This window comes from Cydia strobilella, chromosome 25 (assembly GCF_947568885.1).
Source record: "Cydia strobilella chromosome 25, ilCydStro3.1, whole genome shotgun sequence".
In the NCBI taxonomy this organism is placed as follows: domain Eukaryota; kingdom Metazoa; phylum Arthropoda; class Insecta; order Lepidoptera; family Tortricidae; genus Cydia; species Cydia strobilella.
Window position 1 is genome coordinate 3,651,329 of NC_086065.1, and position 14,172 is coordinate 3,665,500.

A 14,172-nucleotide genomic window follows, 5' to 3' on the forward strand; every position below is an offset into this window, starting at 1 on the left:
TGGTTGAAGAAATGTCACTTTTTGTGACCAAATCAGTATCATATCGGATCGAATAAATAATACTCGAATTGGACTAGCTTTTAGATTTATTTCTAAACCCCAAGAGCTGCGATTAAAATATTTAAAAAAGATGAGGCAAAATAACCCTTACGGCCTTGTAGTAAGAGCTGTGGTAATTTGAAATGCGTCAAGGTTACTGCGCAAACGCAAGTTGTGAGGTTCCCACAAGATGCGAAAGGTGGGGTAGCCGGATATGATAGTCTTGATCGTTGGTAATGTTTTTGGTATTGGTATACAATACACGTGGTGGTTCTACACGTACGGCGTTGCGGAACGTTTCGATAAGTTTTTGGAAATTTCAGACAAAATATTCCTATAGGAAAATTTGAGGCTTCCAATTTTTTTAATTTTGGAAATTTTCCGACAGCACATCAATTACCTACATACATGGTTCTAAGATCCTATGTTTATAAAATAAATAAATAACAATATTTACTTATTTCAGGTTTATTTATTTATTTCTTGTACCATCATCATTGGCCACAGCATCTTTACAGATGATAGTTACTTTGCAGCGACTAGAGGTATTTGAGGAGATGTCTACAGTCTACATCGACTGCGGTGACTGTATAGACCACAGGCACTTCTTACCGCACCGATCACAGATGTGTCTTGACTCCTGGGGTGGTCCAGCAGCTCTGCGAATTCGTTTCTGGTTAAGGTAATCCAACCAGAGCTCGTCGTGCTTTGCCATGCCTTCCCGCGGGGCGACCAACCGGTACATACAAGAAATAAACCTACATAGGTATTTATTATTACAACACTGTACAAATGAAATATGATCAAGACAGGAATGAAAATATTATTTATTAATTTATATCTGATTCTTTTTCTTCTTCTGAACTTCTATAAGGGTTTGAACTGTTTGAAGATACGTTGAAACGCTCCGAGGAAAGGTAGGTTGTAAACTGTCTTGGCTTGGTAGGTTGTAAAAAAGATACAAATAACAAATAACCTAAATTTGTATTTGTATTTATATTTGTATTTTGTATTTGTAAAACTTAAGAATACCTACCTACACCACACTTTAGAAAGTCGGCAAACTGGGTTTATTATTACATTATTGATTTAATTATGTCAAAACATACATTGAGGGGCCAATATGTAATAATGAGCAAATTTTACTATGGGGCCAATCTTGAAAGCACAAAAAATGCTCTCTCACACATTTCGGCGATTTTGTCAGTATTTTTATGAACCGCCATTTTTTTCGCGTTTTCGGAGTTGGCTCCACAGTAAAAGCAGTATGAGCTACACATTCATCCCTCAGAGAATGGTCTGGACATAATATCTTCTTGTATGTTATAAAATAGCTATAGCTAAGGCCCAATTTAATTTCCGACCGCGAAGTCCTCACCTATTAGCTTTGCCTAAAACGCGCACTATGTCTCATGGCAAATCACCACTTGTCCGCGCTCTACAATATATCAACGCGCTCCTCGCATCAGCACCGGAATGTGATGTATTTGCAAGTAGTTGGATGGATCTGTGTAAAGAATGTATGAAGTACTGTGAGGCGATGGATAAGCGTGAATCATGTGTTTTGTATTAGTTTTTCTTTCTTACATTTGTTCTGTTGTCCTTTCTAGACTGTATCATGTACCTAGTTGTATAAATACTTTCTATTATAAATTTCTCAGTGTATTAGTTCGCTGTAATGCTGTGTAAATTTTTTGAATTAATAAAAAAAAACCCCCAAAAAATAACAAAGTATCAAGTAGTCTCACACGTCTTTCTCTCGATTTGTTACAATTACAATTATGACGTCACAAGTCGATTGTGTGCGATTACCGCCGAGGATGCGATGTGCCCCGAATATTGCGACAGAATGACCTGGCAGATGGACATTGGTGGACCTATTCATGTTTAACATGGAAAGGGTGTTTAATTGACCTCGCGAATACGGTCTCCGTTTTAGCTCAGGCAAAATTCTTTCATGTCCGGATTCCGGATGTTCTCATTTACAGGTCGCATTTTTCAACCGATTCTCATGAAAATTTGTGAGCAGACTGGATTTTTTTCAGAAAGGCGGAGCCATGGGGGCTTGCGAGGTCCACAGTTGACAGAGCCACAAGTAGAAGATTGTTAACCAAGGGATGAAAGCCACGGGCCCTCGAACGCAGTAAGAGCGCTAATACTCCAAGACTGAAAGTGCCGTTCACCCGTGTTAAATACCTTTTCATTTCGTACTTATACGAGAAAACCAAATTTTTAATATAAAAAAAAACATGTAAACTTTTAGGATTGAAAAAACGCCCTGCATTTTTTTTAAGTTATCTTAATAACTTTATTAATTGACCTTAACACGAAATATCGTAACATTTCTGAGATCCAAACTTGCAGTGTGTCACATGCATGCAATATAATAATTGTGACCCAAAGAAACGTAACAAGGTTGTTTAATATTGTTTAACTTAGTGAAAATTGTTCACACTACGTTACGAAATAACATTTGTTGGTTTGTTAAATCGGTCGTTTTATAAACGTAAACATTCTATAACCGTACTATTAGAGGAGAAAACACCATACATCATTAAATAAAGGATTTAATACATAAAACCACGGAAAACAGGCATAGCTTAGGTAAATCACACTCCGACGCCGCAATGGCGAGCGATCCTCGTCTGACAGTTCGGGACGCGCCACACGTAGTGTGAGTGATGTGCCGTTACCGTAAATTACGAGAACAAAGAGAATCGTCGGGTAAATTACGCGGTAACGTTCTCCGTACGGGTAATTATCGAGAAAGTTGTCTAAGTTCTCATTTTTTTTAACTTTTTTTTATAGAATTTATTTTTATTTTGGTAATACAATCTGTACTGAAATTTTCAAAAAAATCTGTCAAAAGGAACTAGTTTATTACCAAAATTACCGTAAATTACCGCGTAAATTACGGGGAATCTTCCCCGCGAATGTTCTCGGGTAATTTTTCTAAGAGAAATTTTAACTTTAATCAATGATAGAATTAGATGTTTTAGATATGAAATACACAATAAATATTAAATTATTTTACTAATGTTTAATAAGTTTCATTCGATGTGCGATTTAAAGTGTTTTTAATGAAAGTAAGTACTTGCCTAACGAAAAATAAAGTGAATTCTCTATTATTTCAGCTTAGTTGTATAAAATCCATCTCATAATGAATAAATTTATTCTTTACCAAAAAAATATTAAAATTTATTATGTACAGTGATGTAATATAAAAACCATTAATATTTCAATAAGTCATATGTAAGCAAGCTTGATGTGTAAGGTAGAGTTTGATTTGTAATGGCTCATGTTTATTTTAAGTTAGGCTATTGTATTGTGAACAGGTAAGCGCTTATCGGCTTGGTTCGCAATGTTCCACCACCAGTTACCGCAGGTTAAAAAAAAACTCGTGGAAACTGCAGTTTCTGTACAGTTTGGGTACTAACGGATTAAATAGGTTCCTGATGGCCCTCAAGAATCAAGCTCCTGCATTCATAGCGCTCGTCTTTTTTATGTCCTGTTACTCGTCTCGATAGCGCAATGAGCACGTGATAGGATCTTTCAGAGTGGTCCCTATTACTGACAAACTAAAAGCAGGCTTGAATGGTCCGGCAATGAAATCCGTCTTACATCCCCACAAACCACGAGGTAAATACTGCAACCTCAGCTCGGCACACAATATGCCTGGATAAGGTTTATGAAGACTTTACAGTGCTCAGAGCAGGCACGGATCGGATTCATAAACTATTTTCGATAAAGGGTACAAAATAAAATCACATGAGGACGACGAATCACGGAGGACTTAATTAATACCTATGAACTGAGTATCTTCAGATCTGATGGGTCCAAAACAGACAGTGGTTCGGGGTCTGGAACCTTCTCAGAAGACCCGAACATATCCATTACCACTCCGCTAGGAGCTCATAACTCAGTTTTCCGAGCTGAGTGCATGAGCATAATCAATGCGGCGGCTACCATCACTGCAAGGAAGGTTAGTAGGATCCCTCCACCCATATATTATCCGCAAGTAGAGCACTCTAATAGCCCTAAGCCATATAATTACATCAAAACTCATACATGAATGCCACGAACGACTAATGGAGACCTCCATATGGCAAACTTGTATCTCATACTAAGAAGCTCACCATTCAATGGATCAAGGAGCACAGCGGATCCTGAGCTAACGACGGTGCGGACGAGCTTGCCAAGTTGCAAGGTTAGGATCAGGTGCGGAATCGATTTTCCCAATGCCCTTTAACAAGATACGCTCACTGCTGCTGGAACTTACAAAGACACAGCACAACCAGGCTGGAGACCGACAGGCCATGCATGGTATCAATGAAAGACTCACGAAGTCGCTCTTCCAGGATCCAGCAGGTCACTTTTCCTTTTGAGGGGTTGGGTTAGTTGGCTGGACTAGCTCCCACCCCCCTTTACGAAAACTAGGCGCCTGTCGTCGAGTTACGGAAACCTGCCTGTGTTACAATACAATTCAATATCCTCACAAGATTTCTGGGAAGACGAAGACCTCCGGACTCCCGACACATGGTAGTTCAATATCAAGAGGGAGATGAAAGTAGAAACTAACCCCTATGGTAACCCAGGATAAAGCGCTTTGGCTCCGCTGTACAATGAAGCCCAAATAGAGCTGGGTCTAAGATAAGGAGAAATAAGACTATAAATTATACCAGTCAACCACGTGTCAGAAAACATTAATACACTTAATAATAATAACGTAAAAAGCATTTAAATATTTTAAAACCACAAAACTTGTGACCAAAATTCAATCTTAATTTAATATACTTCATGGGTAAGTTACCGTAAATTCTCGGTAATTTACGGTAATTTTCACTAATGAGAATTACGGTAAGTGCGTAATTTCTCGGCGGCACATCACTAACTGTCTGTGTGACCATCGACACCAATCGTAGGGCTGCACCCGAGCAATCCACATAATCGTTTATTAGTACCTATATAAATGAAGTTCTAGAGAAGGCAAAAGAGAAAAGACAAATAATGCACGTCATTGAAAAACGTAGGGCTAAATAGGTCACATACTCCGACAAAAAGGGCTAAACAAAATCATACTAGAGGGCAGAATTAAGGAAAGAAGAGGAAGAGGAAGACCACAAGGAAGCCACTCATATCAGGAAGTGAAAACGAAAGCCCAGAATATGCTGGAATGGAAAATGGCCGGGCCCTCTTAATATTGACGATGACCTATTATCTAAATATATTATGATGTTATGATGCTCAGCTATTAACGTAGATACGCATTCATGCAATAGAGCAAGGGACTTCTAATGTATTTTTTTATACTACGTCGGTGGCAAACAAGCATACGGCCCGCCTGGTGGTAAGCAGTCTCCGTAGCTATTTACGCCTGCAACTCCAGAGGTGTTACATGCGCGTTACCGATCCTAACACTCCGCACCCTCGTTGAGCTCTGGCAACCTTACTCAACCCCGCAGTGTCAGGTAGTCGGCCGCGGAACCGCCGGAACTTGACACCCTTCGGTCAAAACTCCTTAGTGAAGTTCTCTAGATGTTCCGACCTTCCAACTGTACCAGAGATCGCAAATTTGCCAATTTTCTTCATAATATCGAGTTCACATTGCCGAAATACATACTTCTGTAACTCCACAATAAATTGAGAAATAGTCTCATCTGATTACATTGTAATTTGTAATTTCGCGGAGGTGGTGCAGGCAACTGGGTCAAAGTTTATTTAGTTGAGTATTTTGTAATTATGAAATTTTAATCAAGTGATATTTACTTACAAAGAGACTACGTTAAAGGTACTATCTCTTTTTTAAAATACCACGATGGAAATCAAAAATACGGTCCGCCTGATTGTAAGCGGTTACCGTAGATAAAGATAAAGATAGTTTATTATTCAAGTATATAGGCATAGGCTTGCGTGCATTATTTTGACGTTGATGCAAATTTATAGTGTAATTTTTATCCTGAAATAAATAAATCTAATCTAATCTTACGAACGTAAAATAAAGCTACGCCAGCTCTAACCTTACACCTCTGCCCCGAAAAGATTTAAATCGTATGCTACATGCGCGCTGCCGACTCTTACAACCTACACCTCCTTTATTGGAGAACCTTTTACTCTAGGCCCTCGAGAAAACCTCAGCAGCTTTGAGTTTTTGAGGTACGAGGATGAAGCTAAGACCTACAGTCGCATTGATGGACTAATCGTCATACAGGGTACATAGTGTACTTAGCCATTGGACAAACCCTGAAATCCCACGTAGGATTCTCAGGAATGCTCTAACGTTGATATTTTTTTAATTAGAACAAAAGATAAAAAAATAAAATTTCAAACAAAAGTTATTTCCAATAATCGACAACAAAAAGAAACATACTGTATTAATGCTTTTGACATTTTTTTTCGAAAATGTGCGGCAATTATGACATTTGTCAAAAGTAAGAATCAAATAGGTCGAATAAGGTTTCAAACTATTTATTACCTTAGGACTGTTCCAAAGCCAAAAAAAAAATCGTAATTTGTTAATTTCTTCGTAACCGCTACACCGGTTCTTATGTTACTTTGTACACTGGTTCTGAATACCCTAATACATTTCGGCTGTGTCCAATGGCTAGGGACACCCTGTACATTATATAAGGGACAATTCATAACTGTCAAATATTTGATCTTAGGCTACGCCGACTATAAAGGTAACATGCGGATGACAACTGCAGCTGCATTACTGTTGCCACATTACTGCTGCTGCGTCAATTTCCTTGACTACAGTTGCCATCGGAATACCACCTTAAATATAACGAACTTTTCCGATTGCATAATAAAGACCTGCGGGCTTAGCATGGTAGCGTGACAAGGCCGTGATAGGGCGAAATCGTGATAGTTATCCACATCTGACAGCGGTAGATGACAGAATGACAGCGGTAGATGACAGAATGACAGCGGTAGACGACAGAATGACAGCGGTAGACGAAAGAATGACAGCGGTAGATGACAGAATGACAGCGGTAGATGACAGAATGACAGCGGTAGATGACAGGAGCTTGACAGACGACAATTTGCATAACATAGTCGTTGCCGTCGTTGATAATTTGACACATTGTCCCATTTTGACAGTTCAACTTCGTTAATTCTATCTACGTGCTTCTTAGGTGACGATAAGCCTTGTCGTGAAAGCAAAATTATTGAATAAACCAATTTTAAGGTATAAATTACGGGTAAATATCAGTTTTTCTATGATATTGAGTTATTAGTTACAATGTTCCGCTGTATATATATATTGTCAATTTTTTCTTTGCAGGAAAGTCAAATTTTATTATTCCTACTCGCGGATGCTGTTAAAGAAAAAGAGCGTCTAAAAATCTCGTGCATAGCTTTATCAAGACACTCTTACAACCCGTCTGATATGCCAGACGAAGAATTTCGGGCATTTCGCATATTTACAGTTATGTGCCGAACTTAACGCCGAGCCTCAAAAGTCAAAACGGTGATGGATTACTAAAACACCTAAAGGTAAAGCTATAAAATTGCAGTGTTTTTCGTAAAGTTTACATGTCTGTCAAACAAACCTCTCGATAACAATGCTCCTAAACTCTTAAATACTACCTCACATTATAAATGTAAAATTTAGTATGATAAGATATCTGTTGCACAATCTCTTACTTATGCTATTAACCTAGGTTAGGTTACATTACTAAGCTACTTTTTACCTCAACATTCAAATCCTAACCTAAGGGGGAAAATCTACTTGAAAAACTTACATCTAGGTAGATACTTTTTTGTTTTAGGTTCTAACAGGTGTAATAACACCTGCTAGCTGATGGCAACTAGTCCATTGGTCAGACTACTGTGAGCCAGTAGCTATTGAAGCAATTTGTAATAGCTGTAAATAGAAGGTAGGTTCTTTTGAGTACTGAATTAAGTACTAGACATAAAAAAAACTGTAACGCTCCACTAGGTCTGTCTTAGTAGGTAACTTTTACTCTTTTGAATAAGTATGAGTATGAGTGTGTGTGCAATGAGATAGGTACCTATTATTTGATAGTTAGGTACCTCTGAGATACATAATCTGGGAATGCAATATTAGGTTTAAATAAGGCACCCAGTTCTAATCTAATCTGCGCCTTGTTTACAGACATAAAGACAAATGATTGTTCCCGGCGATTAGTTAGTATATCTTGGGTGCAAATATACTGTTCTCATGTGAAAATATTTCCTCCGTTGCTGCCACATGAACCTACTTTTACTTATTTCCTTCTATTTCTTCCAGAAAACTTCTCTTGGATCAAGGGAGAAATTAAGGAAGGCGCTCCTCAAGGACTTCCTAAGCATCATGCACAAAACCGGCTGTTACTAAGAGTGTGCGCTTGCGAGTTGCTAGCGAGCTTAATAAATACATACTTATGTCGCCTATGTTTTACTATCACACGAATACCTACCTAAACTATTTACCTATGTTTCTATACAAGTAGAGACTAGTAAACATTCAAGACGGACAATCTTCATACAAAACAGCATTCCCCGCAACTTTAATGGACTCGACATAGGTAAATAGGTTTCGCTTATTCCTATTTTTTATTTTAGCTTTATACGTAATAAATCTGTCACTGTTAGGTACTTAGTACCTCTATTATAGCTGACTCATAGCGCGGTCCCGATACTTTAGCACTGAATTATCTCTGTTAGTGCTGAGACAAAACAAGCCTCTATAACTGAAATAACCTCAAGTCTCATCTCTATAAATGGAACCCTCTGTAAATGAGACAGAAATTTACTTATACCTGGCTGAGACCCTGGGTAGGTGGAATAATAATAATAAAATTCTTTATTGTGCACTACAAAGAAAAATACATGTTACAAACAAAGACAGGACATAATGTTTTAATGTTTATTTGGGCACAAACGGTACATGTTTCTTATAACTAGTTTCTTATAAGTGAGAAATATTGCCCCCCTTGATGAGATGAGTATAGGCTAAAGGTGTGGCGCCATCTATTCGAGTATAACTTTTTTTTGCTTTCCGAGGCACATTTTTTCCTTATACTATTTATCTTGCTTATACGGAGTTACATAATTATGTCTTTGCTATAAGTAACTTAAATTCCATTTACAACAATGACAATTCTCGCGGCGTTGTCAGTCTTCTATGTTTACTAATGTAAACTCTGATACAGATATGTAACAATGTCGGATTGTCGGCTCTGTGCTGCTGGAGAGAATATTATAAATGAGTAAATAATACAACCATTGCCAAGAAAATAAACGAAGTTTATTTACACAAACCTATTAAGTAAATGTAGATAGATAGACAAATCATTTATTCTTTTGCCACAATACACACATATAAAAGAAACAAAAGAAAAATATAAAAACAAAACAAAAAAACCCGTAGGATTGCTGTGTGCGTTGCAGCAAAACAAAATTGCTGTGCCCTTACAGGGTCTGTATTCTTGTAATTTGTAATACTATGAGCAATAAATATGTTTGAGTTTGAAAAGGGTTCCAAATTATTGTTATAATTATTAGCTTCTTGACATATTATAAAAATGTTAAATTAAATTAGATATGCAGGCATTATAATTGGTACAAGCAATAGATTATAATATAAGTATAAGTAGGTAACAAAGATAGATATAACTCCGTAATAGATGAATACAGTCTAAGGAAAAAAAGTGCTTCGAAAATCAAGAAAATTTGATTCTCGTTCAGAGGGCGCTGCTAGCTTTGGCCTACTGTCGTATAGATGGCGTTGACGGTTTCGTTTGTCATTAAAACAATTTTAACGCATATCAGTGAAAGAACATGGGTCAAAATCATAATAATAATTAATGCAAATAAAAAAACTCATTTATCAATATTTAAATACATTTTATCGTATTTTTATAAATCTTCATTTTTAGTTTTAAAGTGTGTCGATAGATGGCAGTGAATTTACTGTGGTTACAAGATTTACTATGACAGTACCGCTCTAGTGTAGGTAATGAGGGCTACCGCGTTTAATTCCGCCGCTAGGGGCGCGAGTGTAGATGGAGGTCTTTCAAAATGTCCAATGCAAAGAAGTTTTAGGGGCTTCAAGCTTTTTTATCGGGAATTTACTTAACTCCTTCCTTATTCATAATTGTGGTAAATGTTTGTTCGTCTTTGATTAATCATGGTAAACATGATATAGCTCAATAAATGTTAGTGGTTTATAAAAACTGCCAACTAAAATATATGCAAAATTAAACAAGTTGAAAAAATGGCACATTTAGACGTTAAAATACCTTTGTGTATATTAGAACGTATTGATTTTATAAAAATAAGCATAGAAGAATTTACATCTACAGTGGCGCCAACTGGTGAGCACAAAAACTTTAGCCCTCTGTAGGTACCTCATAAGTACTAACATTATGTGCCCTACCCGGGTGTCAATGTACTGACTACATTTTACTAACATCTTCTGTAATGCACATGACTTTTAATGTTAAATAAATGAAATGAAATAAGGATTTTGTTCACTGATATTTTTGATACAAGTTTTTATTGCCGATTCTTTTAACAGGCAAGGAGGACTATCGTTTTTTTGCTCACCAGTTGGCGCCTCTGTTCTTCTTCTTCTTTTAAAATTATGGCTTCAGCCCAGTGGGACTATTTCGCCAGTATCAAGGTATTAAGAGGTTTAAAAACGACAAAAATTGTACGGTTGTACAAGACAGTGTACGGTGATTTGTTAGCTCTTGTAAATCGATAGCTAGACTTTACAAGAAGCACGTGGACTACCGGCCGTTGACTCCAAGATGGTGGTTAAACCATTTACTGCACACTACCACATTAGTTTACTGTATAATAAGCTATCGATATTACACTTTAAACAATATTAATGAGCAAAAAACAAAGTAATTAATCACGATGCTAACTATCAAGATGGCGCTCGAACCGGAAGTCCGGCGCCTCTGTTGATGGTGGTCCAAAACACTAAAGAACAGCTGTCAGTCATTGAAGTGACATTTGACATTTCGAACTATGGAAAAGACCACCATCTACACTAGCGCCCCTAGCGGCGAATTCATACGCGTTAGCCCTCACTAATAGTTATCAAGACAATTCTAACAAATCCAGACACAAATTAGGTTGCGTTATTTTATCTCCTTCTATGACCTCCTATATGACCACTTCCTGCGTCCATCATCAGATATTCGATCGTACTGCAGGGAAAAGGTACCCTACGTTCATACAAATTTAAATTTGTATGCAGGGGGGTGCCTTTTCTCTGCAGCTGACTGTACCATAATATTCCGTTATCACCCAACTTATATAATGTATTATGTTATCACCCAACTTAAAGAATGTATGTGAAGTTTTAGCTCAATCGAATACAGGGAAATGTGGTCGTATTGATTTTATAAAAATAAGCATAGAAGAATTTACATCTACAGTGGCGCCAACTGGTGAGCACAAAAACTGTAGCCCTCTGTAGGTACCTCACAAGTACTAACATTATGTGCCCTACCCGGGTGTCAATGTACTGACTACATTTTACTAACATCTTCTGTAATGCACATGACTTTTAATGTTAAATAAATGAAATGAAATAAGGATTTTGTTAAAACTGATATTTTTGATACAAGTTTTTATTGCCGATTCTTTTAACAGGCAAAGAGGACTATCGTTTTTTTGCTCACCAGTTGGCGCCTCTGTTGATGGTGGTCCAAAACACTAAAGAACAGTTGTCAGTCATTAAAGTGACAAGTGACATTTGACATTTCGAACTATGGAAAAGACCACCATCTACACTAGCGCCCCTAGCGGCGAATTCATACGCGTTAGCCCTCACTAATACCAATAGATGGATACAGTCTAAGGAAAAAACGTGCCTCGAAAATCAAGACAATTTGATTCTCGTTCAGAGGGCGCTACTAGTTTTGGCCTACAGTCGTATAGATGGCGTTGACGGTTTCGTTTATTATTTAACAATTTTAACGCATATCAGTGAAAGAACATGGGTCAAAATCATAAAAATAATTAATGCAAATAAAAAAAATCATTTATCTATATATCTAAATACATTTTATCGTATTTTTATAAATCTTCATTTTTAGTTTTAAAGTATGTCGACAGATGGCAGTGAATTTACTGGGGTTACAAAATTTAATATGACAGTACCGCTCTAGTATAAGTAACTCTATGCTAATACCTATCAAGACAATTCTAACAAATCCAGACACAAATTCGGTTGCGTTATTTTATCTCCTTCTATGACCTCCTATATGACCACTTCCTGCGTCCATCATCAGATATTCGATGGTACTGCAGGGAAAAGGTACCCCACGTTCATGCAAATTTAAATTTGTATGCAGGGGGTGCCTTTTCTCTGCAGCTGACTGTACCATAATATTGCGTTATCACCCAACTCATATAATGTATTATGTTATCACCCAACTTAAAGAGTGTATGTGAAGTTTTAGCTCAATCGAATACAGGGAAGTGTGGTCTAATTTATCTTGCAGGAGTTGATACATACATTGCAACGTTGCAACTTAAGTTTGTAAAAAAAAATCCTTTACACTGTAATAGATTCACCTACATATGTTTTACAAATAAACACTGACTATTGACTATTCGAAATGCATGGACATGCCACTTGCTGAGAGGTTTGTTCCAGGCGGAATGTAAGAACTTTTCGTCTTTCGTTCGATAGCTAAATTTTATGACTATCCCTTTTCTAAATAAGTCTTCCATGTCCTCGATAATTTGAGTGTCCTCTAATATGTTATGACTGAAACAGAAACAAAATAGATTAGATGAGGTCATGAGTTGTATAGGTATAGTGGTGCAGGCTAGTATGGCGGTTCATTGGCAAATTATGAGAAAATAATGTCACTTTTAGAAAGCTCTCGTTTTTAAGTCAGGGGGTTTTTTTTGTTTGTCAGTATTCAGCAACATCTACCTGTAAGAAATGTTCTTAACACACACACACACACACACACACACACACACACACACCCACACACACACACACACACACACACACACACACACACACCCACCCACCCACCCACCCACCCACACACACACACACACACACACACACACACACACACACACACACACACACACACACACACACACACACACACACACACACACACACACACACACACACACACAATGTGCTAATACCCATACTTAACTTTTTTTTAAAGCAGAAACATATGCGAGCGTTACTCCAGATTTTTAAATTAAAGGAAAAATGGAATAATTTACACCTCCGGCAGGACTCGGATCTGCGACCATTGGAACATCGGTCCAATCGCTTCTGCCAACTGAGCCACGGAGCCCTACATAATTTATGGCACAAAGTGTGGTGGTCTTTTTTGTCAATAAACTTGGATTCTTGCATACAAAACCAGGTTCTAGAATATAGGTACAGACAGGGTAAGAAAAAAATGTTTTTGAAGTTTTGAGTGAGGTCGACGGGTTTTAAAGTTTTTAATATTTGTTAGAATCCTTATGCACTTTTTCTATAGTGTGAGTAAATGTATGAATAATTACGTAGTTTTTAACAAGCAGAAACGTCTGCGATCGATGCTATTAAGCTTAGAATAAATTTAAAAGTGGAAAAATTACTGCCTTGGGTGAGACTTGAACTCACGGCCTCTGGATCTATACTCCAGCGCTCTGCCAATTGAGCCACCAAGACCTCATCCATAGTCAGCAAATCTTCCCACTATATGGGTCTAGGGGACCCTAGCGATATCTACCGTAAGAGTGTTACACTTCTTAAACGGCCACCGGAGTTCCAAGTAATATTGGAAGTTCACGTTCAGTTAGTGATAGTTTAACAAACTTACATACATACATATAATCACGCCTATTTCCCGGAGGGGTAGGCAGAGACCACGGATTTCCACTTGTTACGATCCTGACATACCTCTTTCGCTACCTTCACTTTCATAACGTTCCTCATACACGCTCGCCGGTTTAGGGTGCTCTACCTGGTCTTTCTTCAGGATTTCCCCGATCTGATCAGAAAAAGTCCGCCGAGGTCTGCCCCTTCCCAACTCCCGTTTCTACCTCTCCCTTATACACTCTCTTTGTTAGCCTTTTTCCACTCATTCTTTCCACGTGTCTAAACAGGGAGTATATATATATATTTCGCTAGCATTTTCT

The 14,172-nt window shown here is 37.7% G+C and overlaps 1 long non-coding RNA gene and 1 other non-coding gene across 2 annotated transcripts; one reads left to right on the forward strand and one right to left on the reverse strand.

Moving 5' to 3' along the window:
• Positions 1-7,024: 7,024 nt before the first annotated feature.
• LOC134752768 (uncharacterized) lies at positions 7,025-8,421 on the forward strand. The gene is made up of 3 exons (XR_010128769.1): positions 7,025-7,536; positions 7,812-7,919; positions 8,294-8,421. It is a non-coding gene; the product is annotated as an uncharacterized LOC134752768 (long non-coding RNA).
• A 5,208-nt stretch (positions 8,422-13,629) lies between these two features.
• Positions 13,630-13,702, reverse strand: Trnay-aua (transfer RNA tyrosine (anticodon AUA)). Its single transcript has one exon. It is a non-coding gene; the product is annotated as a tRNA-Tyr (tRNA).
• Between the last annotated feature and the right edge of the window lie 470 nt (positions 13,703-14,172).